The following is an 18555-nucleotide window of genomic DNA, read 5'->3' on the forward strand; positions in this document are numbered from 1 at the left end:
GCCCTCCAACTTTGGATGTGCACAAGTAAGTACTTAAAATATTATAAAATTGAACAAGTAGACACACGTATCCTACATGATATAATACATCTAGGATGTCGGGAGGATACAAAAAACACAAGAAAATATATACTAAGAGCTAAAGTGGCACTCTATCATTGAAAAAAATTACGGCATAAATTTATATTTTGTATCATATGTAATTACAAGTTATGTAACTTAATTCTTAAAAAACTTTGCTAATAGAGGCATATGTTTGATTCATAATTCACCAATTTATACAGTAAAAAGACATAACTTAATTCCTGAGAACTTATGTCAATAGATACATAAATTCAGTTTTAAAACCAAATGTTGTAAGAGACATAACTTTATTCTTACCAAACCTATACAGTAAAAATTCTCTTAACTTAGATATCACACAAAATTAGGTCATCAATATGAATACTTTGGCCTACAATTTCTTTTAGCAATAATAGGCGTAAAATTTAAAAAAATGATTTGAAGAGCCCTTAAATAAAGTAGGGATCACTTTTAACTTTTCGGCGCGAATTCAAATTTATATATCCCAGACAAATTTGTACTTTGTTGAGCAAAGTGTTACTTTGTACCCCATTGATAATTTAAATTGATACTAATATTATATAAAAGATTTATTGTGTCTATAAAATCCCTTAAACGTTCCTTTTGTTAATTTACAGTCCTTTCTGTTTATTCCTATTAATAACTAATAGTTTGAAGAAAATCAGAAGCAAAGTTGTGATGAAGGAGAAAGAGAAGATGTTGCTGCTAAATGAACTTGTTGTAATGCTAACAATGGTGTTAATATTGTTGGTAAATGGAGTAAAGGGTCATCGAATTCTTGTCGATACAGATATGGATACTGATGATTTCTTTGCTCTTTTCTACCTTTTGAAACTTAACACATCACAAATGGACTTAAAGGTTTGCCTTTTTTTTTTTTTTTGTTGAAAGCATGTCATGGAATGTAATATAACTTTTTTTAAGCCAATCTGCAGAAGTTTTCAAAGTTTTGAAATTTCACCTCCAATCTTTTGCAGCGTGTTTAAACTACAATACTCGATCAACACTCTCAAATATCTTGTATAAAGCAAAACGATTTCAAATCGAGTAAAGATTAAGAAGCATCAACTATGGAAGAGCAAGAAGATGGGTTGGTCTTCCAAATTCGTGCAGTCTTCAGATACAGCATTCATCAACTTCATTGTGGCTTTGGAGCGAGATTTGATGCGAGTTCTCTTCTTAATTTTATCCCCTGTAACTTGAAGGTAGGTTTGGAGAATGGAGTGGGTTTTCTTGGAGGGTTTTCTTCCCCAATTTTAATATAACTAAATTGGGGTTTTTTTGTTCTAGTGCAGGAGTAATGATATATGCTTAAAACGTTCTTCCCAATAACGTATTAGAGTTAAAAAGTAATTTTCAGTTACGTATTATTATTTAACGTCGTTAGCAGTCCGTCCCTTTTCTCATTAAATTTTTTAAAATAAAATAATTTTTTTAAAAATAAATAAAGTATAAAATGTTACTGTAAACCACGTTTATATTAGTTTTGTAAAAAAATTAAAAACATACTATTTTGGTGAATTGATTTATAGAATGACTTATTTTGGTCAAAAATTCTGCAACACGATTTCATTATACATTAGCCTGATTTTGTTTGTTCTCTGTTGCTAAGTGATTCAAGTTTAGGTTCATGTGTTACACCTTAGAAATTTCTCTACATTATCTTGTTGTTTCGAGAGTTCGATTTCTCTTGAAATTTGAACAATATCGATTCTAAACCTTGTTTACTTCTTTAAACGTAATCATGTTTTGTTAGAAATTCCCTTTTTCTTTAAGTGTGGCTGCAGGTTCATTTATAGTATAATATTAATTTCATCTCTTATGTTGACCTTTTGTGGATGGTAGTTTCCTCATAACATACTCTGCTCTTGCTAAATGTTGATGCTATGTTTACTGCTCCATTGACACCGCAGTAGGACTCTTCTCCCCCTACAAGTCATTCCCTGTAAACGAAAGTTCTCGCTAAAAAATAGCGTTGAAACACTCGTCTCCTTCAAGTGTTTTTTTCCTTAGCTTTATCAACAATAAAAAAAAAAAAAAGGGGGAACTGTTCTAATATGTTCGTAAAGTGTTCATCAGCTTAAAATATATTCTTATAGTATTGTTAGTCATATCATTATTCGCCGTATTTAAATGCCCTTAGCACTCAGCTTTTGTTTTGTCCTTGTCTTGGTGATTAACTCGTTGAACTTACACTTTGCTCTTTTATTTACAACTGACGTGATTGTCAAATTTAAGCATATAGAATAGTTGATATGAATCAGGATGTCTATTCACGGAAATCACATTTTGAGTATGTGTGTTTTTTTAATGCCAAATGCAGGTAGGAAGACATCATTTTCATAAAAAAGTTTAGACAAAACCTACCTTGATTATATAATGGACATTTTGTTGGTTGTTCGATTATTTTTGAATCCTAAGGTGTCAATTACTTGCTGGAAAATCTGCCTATCAGCTGACTTTGAATTTTTCCTCTTTCTGTATCTGAAAATAAATAGGACACCTTCAAATTTTATAGTGATAGGAGCTAGCAAAGAATGGTTGTTAATTTCATTATTGAGCTCTACATGCATTAACAAGTTCAAAGATTTTTTTTAATGGTTCTGTCTATCCCTAAATTCCTAGGTTGTTGTTGCACGTTTCAATTGGTACACAGCTGTATGTTTTCCGTATGAATTAGATAACTTTTAAGTTTATTTTAGCTTTGTCTAATACCTGGTAGGATAATTTATGGTATCCTTCACTTATCCCTTTCTTTACGAAACCATATGTGTTAATACTTGTTTGTCTAATGCAGATTTTGGGGTTCAATATAATGAAGATTTTTAGCTTTAAAATGCAGGTTTTTGAGAGGTTAAAAAATACAGCTTTAACCATACTTTTTAAAATGAAGTCCTTTCCCAAGTTTCGAACACCATTTCGTGGGAATTTAAAGGTATAAATTTTTGGAACTAACCACAATATATTTGGGAGTTTAAAAGTTTCAATAGTTTAAGTTTAAAAGTGGTTGAAAACACTATTTTCAAGAAGAGTAACATCATTTTAAAAAGTCTAAAATGGATGTTATAAGTTGTTAGAATCATTGTCCTTTTTTAGTCTTTCCTTATGGCTAAGATATTTACCATTAAACATACTTTTTAGAAAATAAGTAGAAAAGTAGGTTTATATATTTAACAAAAATAAAATGTGACTTTGGAATAAGTCATGATAGCTAAGCCTATTTTTATACTCTTTACATCGCCTCTTTATAAAATATATTGACTATTCTTACATCGCTTTAAATGAGATATTTTAAAAATATTCTAATCCCTTGACATACTATTTCAAGGTTTTATATATCCAACAGGTCCAAAATACAAGGTACATATATATGTCATACATATAAAGGTATATAACTATATATTTTCTCTATCTAATCTATTATTTTTTATCTATTACTAACATTATTTATTTTATAATTTATAAATTTCTACACTTTACACATTTTATTTTAAATCTAATCTATTGTTAACTTATCTCTACATAATTAAAATTCATATGTTTTAAAAAAACTTATTTGTATATACTACACTTGATAATAAATAGATTAAGTTCACAAATTTTATATAATATTTTAACTTCTAGTATCATCTATTTCTTTATTATTTTTAGAAAACTCCACTCTCTATATTTTCATTACACATCACATATTACTACATATTTACACCCGACTACTATTATATTTTTATTTCACGTCTTAATAAGGCAATTAATTTTCACACATTTAATATCTATATATTTTAATATAAGTGTAATATGATATAACTATATCATATAAAGTTATCATGCATTTAAGTACATTTATTTATTTATTTTTATCACATAATAGAAATACTACTATTATATCTATTTTGTAAGACATATATGTATCTTACCTTGTATGTAATTTTTTTTTTTTATAAACTAACTAACTAACTTATAATTTTTTTAAAAGCAATTAAATAAAAAGTTTTCCTTACTATATTTTCCTAAATTGAGTTTAAGGACTATCTTCGAATAGGCTCTGAGGGGTGCGTAACACCTTCCCCTCGAGTAACCAAAATCTTTACTCATAATTTTACTAGTTTCGCGAATCAAAAACAGAGTTTACATTTACATAAGAAAAATGTTTTCCTAATATTTTCCTTAAAATTTAGGAGGCGACTCTGAACAAACACAAATATTTTTCAAAAATCAGAGTGTCGGTCATATTATGTTGTGAACTGTTTTCGATCGGTCCGAAAATAGGGTGCGACAGCTTGGCGACTCTGTTGGGATCTTACTTAGGTTTTAACCATATAAAAACTCATTTTAGGGATAACTTTTATGATTACGTGTTTATCAACTTATTATTTGATATATTTTTTTGATTGAAAGGTTGCAAGTGGAATCCAAGCTTGTGTTCCTTATTTGTTTTAAAACTCTACTTGTTACTGCTTTCCTATATTGTCATTTGCACATTCTATCAAGTCTTAGTCGTACACGCACACACTGTATACGCGAGGGATGTTCCTGCACTCCGCCGAGACTCTCTTTGGATTTCTAGTTTCAGAGTTGGCGCAATTAAGATAGTGCACCTTCTCGCAATTACTCAATCTCATTCTCAATCATCTAAGAAAATAATTTTACTCTTAGAATAGGTCATGTTGCATAGCCTCATGCAAGACAATACACGGTATTGTCGTTGCGTCTAAGAAATTGGAGCAAATAAACTAACGACAACATAAACTCTGCGTGAAATTTATATAAATTATCCAAACTTAAACACTTAACGAATTTGTAGCAAATAAACTAACGACACCATTTACCCTCTTTTCAATTGAACCTCAACCAAGACATGCTGGATATCCAAATGGTCGTTTTAGCACCCCACATTCTACAGGATTAGTGGCTAGATATTCAAAGGATACACGACATTGAGATTCAAGGACACTTATGATTATTATTGTCACTTTTAGAGAAACAATGTGATAAGGCCTTTGTCACTCGGGGTTTTGGAAATCGAGTACTGTAACTTTCAAATTTCTGGATTTTGAGATCACCTCCACACTAGAGTAGTTTAGTAATCTTACCAAACTGCCGATTAGAGGGAGGTTGCTGGTGATTCTGTCATCTATTTCTACATGTGATTTTCTCAGCCTCATGTATCTGCACATATTTCGGTAATTGAGATATGTGAACAACGAACACGTAGAGTTAGACTATTTCTTTCAGAGGTTTGGGCAATCAGATGGTTACTATGAGTATCAATGTAAATTTGATTGTACTCGCAGAGCATGGGAGCATATGAGGCCAAGAGTATTCGTTATGAATTTTTTGGGAATTATGGTGTTCTCGATAAGGTCTAATTTTATCGACGTCAGCATATTGCGAATGGTTAAAAGCATCTTTAACTATCCACAAAGATTTGCTTTGGTGCCTATGATGCTCGTCGAAGTCCTGCGTTCAATGACAATCTGCAGCAGAGGACATAATTTCTTCAGAAGATGTAGTATATTTTGGAGATTTGGGCAAAGGAACATTTCTATCAATGTAATCCATAAATGAGTTACTACATAGGTGCTCCGAACAAGATCAAAAGCCACGAAGGTCATCTCCAAATTTGGGAGTGTGTGCCAACAGGAAGGAAAGAATGATGCATATTTTTAAACAACTCAAGGGAGACGCCATCAAATGAAAAATCTCTTGGTTAAAAGGATTGGCATATGTAAGGACTTGACACCTTTGCTTTATTGAGCTGATTGGGCTCAGGGGCATTCAACCATACACGCCTCTCCAAGTTATGCGGCAATTTGGAAATATCCAGAACATTTCGCTATGAATAATGATGGAATTTAGTGAAGATGCATTCACTTCGGTCTCGCTGGATCGAATAAGAAATCTACAAGACAAGTGGAAATATACAATTGATTTAGATATAGGTGAAGAAAGTTGGTATACGCTAGAGTATTACGCTTAGAGAAGTACTATGAGTCATATGACTCATCTAAGCACACACGGGCATTGGGGGTTTGTAGACAACAAATTGATTAGAATAGAGAATCGGTGCTTCCTTGCATGACGTTCACTATACCTATGCTCAACCAAATAGTCACAGGATCCGTTAATTATTTGATCCTAAAGAAAACCTGGGAGAAGATCTTGAAGAGGATGAAGAGGAGGATCCTGACGATGCCCCGGAAGAAGAAGTGTGAGAAGATCACATGGAGGTTTTTGAGGCAAGTTCTAATATCTATGATCCAATAGATGGAGAGGTTATTGACATATCATCCGAGCGCGGCCCCGAGTAGTCACATGAATATCATCCAAAGTAATATTATATTGTGAATTATTTTTAGTCGGTTCGAAAATAGAGTGCAATAGCGTGGCGACTCTTTATACTTTCTCAAAGATGAAAAGTGCATATTTTTTTAGCTTTGGAAAGTACATATTTTAGTTTGAAAAAATTCAGATTTTAATGTGCAAATGTTAGATGCAAAAAATGTGTATATTTAGAACAAAATATTTTGTTACATGAGTTTTTTATGCAGATTTTGGGGTTCAAAATAATGCAGATTTTTAGATTAAAAACTTCATTTTTAGATGTTTAAAATATAGCTTTAACAGCCCTAATAGGCAGATTTTTTTGGATGTAAAAATGCAGTCCTTTCCCTAGTTTCGAACACTATTTTGTGGAATCTAAAGGTATAATTTTTTGGAACTAACCATCATATTTTGGAAGTGTAGAAGTTTTAATAGTTTGAGACTAAAAGCGCTTGAAAACGATATTTTCAAGACAAAGAAGAACATCATTTTAAAAGGCCTAAAATGGATGTTATAAGTTGCTAGAATCGTTATCTTTTTTTAATCTTTATTTATGACTTGATATTTACCTTTAAACATACCTTTTAAAAAATAAGTAGAAAAGCAGGCTTATATATTTAACAAAAATAAAATGTAACTTTAGAATAAGTTATGATAGCTAACCCCATTTTTATACTCTTTACATCAGCCCTTTATAAAATATCTTGACTATTTTTAAACCCCTTTAAATGAGATATTTTTAAAATATTTTAATCCCCTATACTATTTCAAGGTTTTATATAATCTATAAGGTTCAAAATACAAGGTACTTATACATATCATACATATAAAGATATATATTCTGTATTCTTCTCTATCTAATCTATTATTTTTATATATTACTAATCTTATTTATTTTATAATTATCTAATTTATTGTTAACTTTTCTCTTCATAATAAACATTCACATGTTTTAAAACACTTACATGAATATACTATATTTTTATAATAAATATATATAAGATCACAAACTATAAATATTTTAACATCTAGTATCATTTATTTTTTGTTATATTTTTAGAAAAAACTCCATTATATATATTTTATTTAAATTATATAGGGATAATGCACAAGTACCCCCTCAACCTATGCCCAAAATCCCAGAGACACACTTATACTATACTAAGGTCCTATTACCCCCTGAACTTATTTTATAAGTAATTTTCTACCCCTTTTTAGCCTACGTGGCAATAGTTTGAAAAAAAAAATCAACCATCGTTGGGCCCACAAGATAGTGCCACGTAGGTCGAAAAGGGGTAAAAAATTATTAATAAAATAAGTTCAGGGGGGTAATAGGACCTTAGTATAGTATAAGTGTGTCTCTGAGATTTCGGGCATAGGTTGAGGGGGTACTTGGGCATTATCCCAATTATATATCACATATTACAACACATTTACACCAAACTACTATTATATTTTTATTTCACGTCTTAATAAGGAGATTAATTTTCACAAAATTTTAACATTTATATATTTTAATACAAGTTTATTATGACACAACTATATTTTTTTTTACATATAAATTTATCATACATTTAAGTATATTTATTTATTTATTTTTACCACATAAGAGAAATACTACTATTAAATCTATTTTATAAGACATATTTACATCATACATTCTATTTTATTTTATTTTCATAAACTAACCAACTAACTTATAATTTTTCTTAGAAAAATATAAATAAACAAGTGTTCTAATTGTATTTTCCTAAATTAAGTTTAAGGACTATCTTCGGATATGTCCTGAGGGGTGTTTAACACTTTTTCTTTGAGTAACCAAAATCAATACACAAAATATCATTGGTTTCACAAATCAAAACAGAGTTAATTTTTACATATTGAAAAAAAATAATTTTTGTAATATTTTCCTTTAAATTTGAGTGGCAACTCTAAAACAAAAATGTTTTTCCAAAAATCAGCATGTCAGTCATATTATGTTGAATTGATTTTGGTTGGTTCAAAAATAAAGTGTGATAGCGTAGCGACTCTGCTGGGGAAACTTCATTTACTCTGTTGACACCTAATTTATGACCTCCAAATAATAATAATAATAATAATAATAATAATAATAATAATAATAATAATAATAATAATGTTATAAGATTTTATAAGAATACAAAAAGATTTTTAAAAGATTCTCAAAAGATGAATCTTTTTTTTCTCAAATTAATTTCTTTTGTCTTAATCAATATTTTTCGTACACTTGTTTAAAATTATAAATCTTAATTAAATAATGAGCTACTAATTTATATTAATTTAATTTAGGAGTGACAAATTTTATCAAATAAACTATATTTGTAAAAAAAAATTATTTTAATTTAATAAACTATGACTATTTAATAAAGAAGATGTTATAATTTAAATGGTTTTAGTTTAAGCAATTTTGGTAATCCAAGTCTCCTTTATCAACAAATCTGTGTAAGTCATTTAGGTGAGCACATGGATTGTGCTTTTTTATATTAAATTTTGATCCTACAATTTAATCTAATGGTCCTAATTGATTCAGCTTTTACTATTATTTTATGTATGTATATATATATATATATATATATATATATATGTATGTATGTATGTATGTATATATATATGTATATATATTACCACTTACTTTCTCATTTTTTTTTAAAAATAAATGTCATTCTTAAAAGATGAATCTATTTTTTCTCAAATATAATTTCTTTTGTCTTAAAAAATATTTTTCGTACATTTGTTTAAAGTTAGAAATCTTAATTAAATAATGAGCTACTAATTTATTTTAATTTAATTTTAAGAGTGATTAATTTTATCAAATACGTTAATCTTGCAAAATAATCATCTTTTATTTAATACAATATGACTATTTAATGAAGAAAATGTTATAATTAAAATGGTTTTGATTTGAGCAATTTTAGCAATCCATGTCTCCCTTAACCGGTCACTCCGTGTATGCCACGTAGGCGAGCACATGGATTCTGCTCCTTTAAATTAAATCTTGGCCCTACAATTCAATCTAATGGTACTAATTAATTTAACTTTTACTATGAGTATCAACGTGAATTTTATTGTACTCGCAGAGCATGGGAGCATATAAGGCCAAGAGTATTTGTTATGGCTTTTTTGGGAGTTATGATGTTCCCAATAAGGTCTAATTCTATCGACATCAACATATTGCCGATGGTTATAAGCATCTTCAACGATCCACAAAAAGATTTACTTTAGTGCCTATGATCCTCACCGAAGTCCTGCTTTCAATGACAACCTGCATCAGGGGACACAATTTCTATCAATGTAATCTACAAATGGATTACTACATAGGTGCTCCAAATAAGATCAAAAGCCATGACAATCGTCTCCAAAATTGGAAGGGTGCGCCAGCAGGAAGGAAGAATGGTGCACATTTTTAAACAATATCACGGGAGATGCCATCCAATTGAAATTCTCTTGATTAACTTGATTGGCATATGCAAGGACTCTATATCTTTTCTTTGTCGAGCTGATTGGGCTCAAAGGCATTCACCTACATGCACCTCTCCGGGTCATGCGACAATTTGGAGTTATCCAAGACATTCCGCTATGGACAATGATGAGATTTATTGAAAATGTATTTACTTCAGTCTTGCTAGATCGAATAATAAATCTACAAGCCGAGTGGGAATAAACAGTCGATTTACAAATAGGCGAAGAAAACTGGTGAACACCAAAGTATTACGCTTGGTGAAATACTATGAGTCATATGGCTCATCCAAGCGCACACGGGCATTGGGGGGTTTTGTAGACAGACAACAAATTGATTGGATTAGAGAATCAGTGCTTTCTCGCATGGAATTCACTACACCCATGCTCAAACAGATAGTCTGGGATCCGTCAATTATTTGATCCAAGAAGAAGATCCAGAAGAGGATTTTGAAGAGGAACCTGAGAAGGACCCAGAGGAGGATCCTGAAGAGGACCCGGAGGAGGATCTTGAAGAAAACCTAGAAGAAGACCCTTAAGAGGATCCTGATGATGACCCAGAAGAAGAAGTGTGGGAAGATAACATGGAGGTTTCTGAGGCAAGTTCTAACATCTATGACCCAATAGATATAGAGGTGTGCGGCCCCGACGGGTCTCCAGAGTACCACCCTAAGCCATATTATGATGGGGATGATGACGATGATGATGCTCCAACCTGGCCGTAGATTCATCTTTCTTCTTTGACCCTTTTTCATAAGCTCTTCAAAGTTTCATGTGGCCTATTCCTCTTGTGTGCCTTATGCACCCCCCCCCCCCTTTCATTTCTTATGTTTTTTATTTCCTACCTCAATGTAACATCCAAGACTACCTTAAACAAAGAAGTTATGTTTGCTCCTAATCTAAAAGGTGTTTAAATGGATCATTTATTATCAAACTGATTGCAACGTAGGCCTACCTCAGGCAACAAGAGGCTCTACATTAGGACGCGTTCTGAAGGTCGCCGATTTGGCGTATAATGTATTACATTTTCTTGTTTGTTACATCTTCCATTATTTCACAAACTAACATAGTTTCCTTTTTGTTTTGTTTTATTTATTTATCCCCAAAAGAACGTTGATTTGTGTCGACTTGCAAATTGGCTGACTCACGATACAATCTTCAATAAAAAGGAAAAATGACTGAAAAAGACGAAATCAGTGTTGGCGCAAATATAATAGTACCTATTAAGAACCCCAAAAGTTATTAAAGTGTAACTGACATCCAAAAGGAGGAAAAAAATGGCTAACATAGAACAAGAACTCGAGATCTTGAGGGAAGAATTACGTCAAGTGCGAGACTTGCCACACTATCGGCGACCACTTCCCTACTTTCAAGACACCTATCTACTTTCCAATGGCTGACTTCCTTCTGCCGACTTACCAAATCAGCCGGAACCAACTCAACATGTTTGTGTTCATGGTTGAGTTATGTCAGCTTCTCCAACCGCGGTCAGAACCGTTCTCGACCTTTCTAATCGGGACTATACAAAACCTACTACATAAAAAATACTTGGGGCACATGTCGCCACTCCCTATGAGCCACATGTTCCACCTATATATGCCGTTGGAGCTCCTACCTTTACAATTCCAGCAGTTGTTAATGTGCATATCAGGTCAATCAATACGCAGAAATGGAAAAAGATGCCCAGCTAAATAAGATGTGTCAATAAATGCCCAGCTTCAAGGTCTAGGAAAGGCATTGAAAAGCTTGCAAGTTACTAGAGGAACAGAAAGTCCGAATTATGATGACTTTTGCATCCACCCAGACATTGACATGCGGATAGGGTACAAACCACCGAAGTCTGACATGTTCTATGGAAAAGGTGACCCTCACACACATTTAAAATCATACTGTGACAAGTTAGTAAGTGTGGGAAGAAATGAGAAGCTGAGGATAAAGTTGTTCATTTGGAGTCTGTCTGGAGAAGCATTGACCTGTATTCCTGCCAAGACCCTCGTAAATGGCGTGACTGGTAAGAAATGACCGAGGACTTCATGACTCATTTTAGATTCAGTACTGAAATTACTGCAAATTGATTCTCATTGGCTAATATACAGAAGAAGCCAATTGAGAATTTCTAGGAATATGCACGACGTTGGAGAATTGAGGCCGCAAGAGTGCAACCGCCACTAGATGAGAGTGAGCTCTAAAATTTCTCTATTCGAGCTCAAGAAGGTGTCTACTTCGACAATATGATGTAAATAATAGACCTGAAGTTTGTAAAACTAGTCAAGATGGGAGACTTAATAGTAGAGGGTGTTAAATCTGGGAAGATTCCATCTATGGTCGCATTGCAAGCTGCAAGTAGAGCCATACAATCTAGCACCATTAGCGGCATCAAAAAGAAAATGGAGGATGTGTCAGTTGTCACCTACCAACAAGGAGGATCATCCCATCGATACCCTAACAATCCCCAAATTGTCGCACATACTTCCTATGCCCTACATTCAGTATAAAATACCCAACCACACTATAATACACCTCTAGCACCAGCATACCAAAATCCTCCAAGACCATATATGCTAGTTCAAGCACCAATCCACCAAAATAAACCAGCATATGCACCAAGACCGTGCTAGAAATATTCATGCTTACACACCCATTGCCGAACGTTATGCCCAATTGTTTGAAAGGTTAAGGACAACGGGAGTGCTGCAACCAGTTGAAAGGAAACATCCTGATCCAATACCTCATAATTTTGATGGAAAAAAGTGATGTGCTTACCACTCGACACTCCAAGGGAACGACACAGAAGATTGTTATAGTTTAAAGAACCAGGTCGAGTCTTTGATCAGGAGAGAAGTAATCAAATGCACTCCAATACCTCCGAATTGAACAACAATCCCTTGCCAAAACCATGAGAATCAGGAAATGAAAATGGTTACTCTGGAGGAAGAATACGAGGGCCCTGGCTGTCCAGACGTGGTTGGAGTAGACGCCATGACATCGACGGCGCACCCTGTTAGCACTGTTCAACTAAGGGAACCTCTAACGGTCCAAACATATTTCCTGAGAGTTATAGTGACTACTCTAATTGATAGAATGTCTAAGTATGACACCAAAGCAGTCCCTTGGACTATCGAATAAGCGTCAAGGTCAAGATGATCGACACCGCCGTGGCTCAAGAAATGACTAGGTCAGGAAGGTGTTATGCCCTAGAGTATCTAAATCAAAGAGTTATCGAAAAAGAATAGAATCCAAAATAAAATGTTACTGATGTTGAAGTCGTAGAGTTTTGGAAGAAGATGGAGTCTAAGGACTATTCTGTCGAAGAACAACTGAAAAAGACGTCAGCCCATATATTCATTTGGTCTCTGCTTATGAGTTCTAAATCTCATAGAAAGTTTTGATGAAGGTGTTAAGTGGAGTAATCATTCCAAAAGAGACCATAAGTGAAATCTTAGCCGCATCTATTGAAAAAATAGTGAAAGCTAACAAAATCTCTTTCCACAATGATGAGTTGCCTGCAGAAGGGGTTGGTCACAACAAAGCGTTTCATATTGCAGTCAAATGTTGTGATAAGATTGTGACTCGAGTCTTAATTGATGGTGGTTCTAGATGCAACATCTCTCCTTTCACCACTTTAAGAGATTTAGGTGTTAGTATAGGAGATATAAGGGAAAGTCGTGTGAAAGTTAGAGCTTTTGATGGAGCACAAAGAAGTGTCATCAGCTCTATCCACATTGCAAGTAAGGCCTGCCGAATTCCCCATTCTATTTCAAGTGATGGATGTATCATCCAACTACAACCTGTTGTTGGTAAGACCATGGGTTCATATGGCAAGAGCGGTTCCTTCCACTCTCCATCATTAAGCTAAGGTTGAATGGGATCGCACAGAAGTTACTATCTGTGCAGAGCTAAGTAATCCCATTCATTCTGTTAATTCTATCCCAATCACCGATGATTTAGACGGGGCCACTTTCCATACTTTGGAGATCATGTAAGTCATAAGGGTCATAGAGAAAGTAGATCCTACCGATGCAAAATTGTCAAGTGTAGCAAAAATGGTTGCGTCGGAGATGTTGAAGTATAGTTATCATCGAAAAGCGGACTTGGACCCAAGTTCACTTGCATAGTTGAGCCAATCCAGATGAAGCATCAGAGAGGCATCAATGGTCTCGGATATGAGCCTACCTCGGGAAGAGACCACCAAAGGCAAAAAAATACAATCTTTGTACTAGAAACAACTTTGATTCTGGATCAAGCACAACCTGTTCATGGCTATGATTGGAGAAGAGAAAGAGATAAATCTAAGCAAATTAACCGTTCGTGATGTTAAACCTGGAGAAATCTTGTAGAATTAAACCATCAACTCGTCCCTATTTCAACCAGAGTCCTAGTAGTGTGGAAAACTAGTTTTAATTTTAAAGACTTGCATGATAAAATTGAGGCTTGAATGATGCCTAACCTTTTGCTGCTTACCTCTTCTAAAACCTAGAATGATTTGAAATAAATAGTTTTTGTTTTCATTAAAAATTTTCACGCTATTTTAAATATCTATTTATTTTTACTTAGCTTTTGCACTTTTAAGCACTTATATTAATAAAAATCCTCATTCAACAATTATGACAAATGACGAATAATCCACTGAGCAAGGTGAAAATGATGAACAAATTCTTGAAGAGTATGATGGAAGAATGATGAATGAAAATCTACCACATGAGATTGAGCAAGTTGAAAGTCAGAAGAAGTCCAATATGGATGAAACAGACGTTATCACCTTAGGAGATGAGGAAACCATAAAAGAAATAAGAGTCACCATATATTTGGAGGCTGAAAGAAAGCAAGAATTAATAGAGTTACTTAAGCAGTATGTTGACATATTTGCTTGGCCTTATGATGACATGCCAGGATTAAGCACTGATATAGTCTCGCACAAATTACCTACTGATCCCACTTGTCTACCGTTAAGCAAAAGACAAGAAAATTCAAGCCGAATTTGAGTTTAAGGATCAAGGAGGAGGTAACGAAGCAAATTGAGGCTAACGTTGTGAGGGTTACAAATTACCTCACGTGGTTAGCCAACATTGTGTCGGTGCCAAAAGGATGGAAAGATCAAAATATGTGTGGACTATCGAGACCTTAATAGAGCAAGTCCTAAGGATGATTTTCCTTTGTCAAATATTCATATACTCATCGATAATTGTGCGAAATATGAGTTACAGTCATTTGTCGATTGCTTGGATATCACCAAATTCTAATGGATGAAAATGATGCAAAAAAATGTCGGTGAAACCTACATGAGGGCCATAACTACTCTTTTTCATGACATGATCCACAGGGAAATTGAAGTGTATGTGGATGATATTTTTATCAAATCCAAAAGAAGTTCAGATCATTTGAATGACTTAAGAAAATTCATTAAGAGGTTATGGAAGTATAATCAGCAAATGCGCATTTGGAGTATCCGTGGAAAGCAACTGGGATTCATCGTTAGCAGAAAAGGCATAGAGTTGGATCCATCGAAGATAAAGTCAATCCAAGAGCTGCCTTCACCTAAGACCAGGAAGGACGTGATGAGTTTCTTGGGAAGACTGAATTACATCAGTCGCTTCATAACTCAATCAACAGTGATCTGTGAACCCATATTCAAGCTGTTGTAGAAGGATGATGCCACGAAATGGACAGAGGAATGCCAAAGGGCTTTCAATAAAATCAAAGAGTACTTGTCCAACCCACCAGTGTTGGTCCCACCAGAGCCTAGAAAGCCTTTTTTATTATATCTATCTATCATGGATAATGCATTTTGATGTGTATTGGGGCAGCATGATGAGACAGGCAGAAGAGAGCAAGCCATTCATTATCTGAGCAAGAAGTTCACACCATACGAGGCGAGATACACCTTGTTAGATAAGCATGTTGCGCTTTAACTTAGATCGCGCAAAAATTGTCTCTCTGTATACACCACATACTTGATCTCAAGAACAGATCCACTAAAGTATATCTTTCAGAAACCAATGCCTACAAGTAAGCTCACAAAGTGGTAAATTTTGTTGACCGAGTTAAATATCGTCTACGTCGCAGAAAACCCGGTGGACCAGGACTACAAGCCGCTCACGACCTACTTCCCTTATGAAGAGGTTTTGTTTGTAGGAGAAGACATATCAGAGTCATATGACAGGTGGAGGATGTTCTTTGATGAAGCATTAAACTCTATTGGAGTTGGAATAGGAGCGGTCTTAATTTCAAAAATAGAATGGAGTTGAAATAGGAGCGGTCTTAATTTAAAAATTAGGTCAGTATTACCCGATCTCGGCAAGATCAGGTTTTATTGTACCAACAACATGGCGGAATATGATTTTGTATTCTTGGATAAGATGGCCATAGACATGAACATCAAAGAAAACCTAGTGATAGGAGATTCTGACTTGTTGGAAGTGCAAGGAGAATAGACCACTAAGATTGTCAAGATCCTTCATTATTTGCATTACATAAAGGAGTTGAGTAGAAGATTCGCGAGAATTGAGTTCAAGCATGTCCCTCGAGTTGAATATGAGTTTGACGATGACTTGGATACATTGTCCTCAATGATTTAACATCCAGAAAAGAATTACATCGACCCAATCAATTTATAGATACATGATCAACATGCAAACTGTTTTCATGTAGATGAGGAACCGGATGGAAAACCATGGTACTATGATATAAGAAGACAGAAAGAAGCACAAAAATATCCTAAAAATGCTACAAGCAAACAAAAACGGACTCTGAGAAGAATGGCTAATCATTTCTTCCTTAATGGAGAAATCCTATATAGGAGAACTTCCTTAATTGTTTCACTTTGGCAAAGAAGAATTTAAGAGACGGATATTTGTTGATGACCATGGAGAGAGTTAGCATCCGGTATGTGCAAAAGTGTCATCAATGTCAAGTGCATGGAGATTTTATACAGGTTCCACCAAATGAACTCAATGTGATGGGTTCCCCTTGGCCATTTTCCGTCGAGGCATGGATGTTATCAGACCCACAGAGCCTCCCGCATCAAATGGACATCGTTTCATCCTAGTGGCTATCCATTATTTCACAAAATGAGTCAAAGCTTCGACATACAAGGAAGTGACTAAGAAGGTAGTGGAAGACTTTGTTCGCAATAATATAGTCATTTGGAATTCCAGAATCAATCATAACAGATAACGCAGCCAACCTCAATAGAGATCTTATGAAGGAAACTTGGGAAAAGTTCAAGATTGCTCATCAAAATTCCATAGTTTACCGACCGCAAATGAATGGAGCAGTGGAGGCTGAAAATAAGAATATCAAGAAGATTTTAAGGAAAATAGTAAACAATCACAAACAATGGCATGAGAAGCTACCATATGCTTTACTTGATTATTGCACCACAATCCGAACATCAACTAGGAAACTCTTATATGTTGGTTTATGGTTTGGAAGCAGTGATACCTGCTGAGGTAGAAATACCACCTTTAAGGATTATCTAAGAGGTTAGTCTGGATTATGCAGAATGGATATGTAGCAGACATGACTAATTGATGCTTATCAATGAAAAGAGGATGGATGCAGTTTTTCATGGCCAACTTTATCAGAACAGAATAACCATAGCATTAAACAAGAAAGTCAAACCTCGATAGTTCACACCGGCGCAATTAGTATTGAAGAGGATATTTCTTCACCAAGAAGAAGACAAAGGGAAATTCGCACCAAATTGGCAAGGACCCTACATGGTTCATAGGGTACTCTCTGGAGGAGCATTAATCTTAGAAGAAATGGACGGCAGAGTTAGCACAAAGCCGATCAATTCAGACGTCATCAAGAAATACTACATCTGAAGACCTTAAGATTAGCGCTTATTTTTGTACTTTTGCATTTTGATGTAACAAAACTACGTCTAGACCTGACTTCCCAAGGTGGGATACGTAGACAACCCACATCAGATTAGGTCTCCCTTAAAAAATCCAAAAACATTATTTCCATGTATTTAGAACTACGCTCGACCTGAATTCCCTCGGTCGGATATGTAGGCAATCCTTATCAGATTCGGTCCCTTGCATTGCATATTTTTCACTTTCCTTTCATATCTGAACTACGTATATGACCTGATTACACTTGGATACGTAGGTAGCCTGAGTCAGGCCCGGTCATTGCATTCTATATTTTTGACTCTCCCCTATTGTAGTTGAACTACGTCTTGACCCGATTCCGCTTGGATACGTAGGCAGCATGAGTCAGGCCCGATCATTGCATTACATATTCTTACTTTTCCCTTGCATATTTTTGACCTTCTTATTTTAATCAAACTATTTTACAACCTGATTCCACTTGGATACATAGGTAGCTTGAGTCAAGCTCGGTCAAGGCATTACATACATCTATCTCTCACACTTGTATTTGAACTACGTTACGATCTGATTTCTATTTTGGGGATACGTAGGCAGCCTGAGTCAAGCTCGATCAATGCATTCTAATTTCCATTTTTTCTTACCCTTAGGAAACACTACCTTATAGTTAGCGTAACCTCAAAATTTGAAAAATCTCGATGATCGCAGTGTCTGCAAAAGAGCTAGAGAAACTACATCAGAAGAGTAAAAGCTACAGCATGACTGTGTTGGATATAGTCAACAAAATGGAAAGCTCGATGGACTTTGGAACATGGCATAATCTAAAACGCTGGAAAATTAT

Source organism: Solanum pennellii, chromosome 4 (genome assembly GCF_001406875.1).
Source record: "Solanum pennellii chromosome 4, SPENNV200".
In the NCBI taxonomy this organism is placed as follows: domain Eukaryota; kingdom Viridiplantae; phylum Streptophyta; class Magnoliopsida; order Solanales; family Solanaceae; genus Solanum; species Solanum pennellii.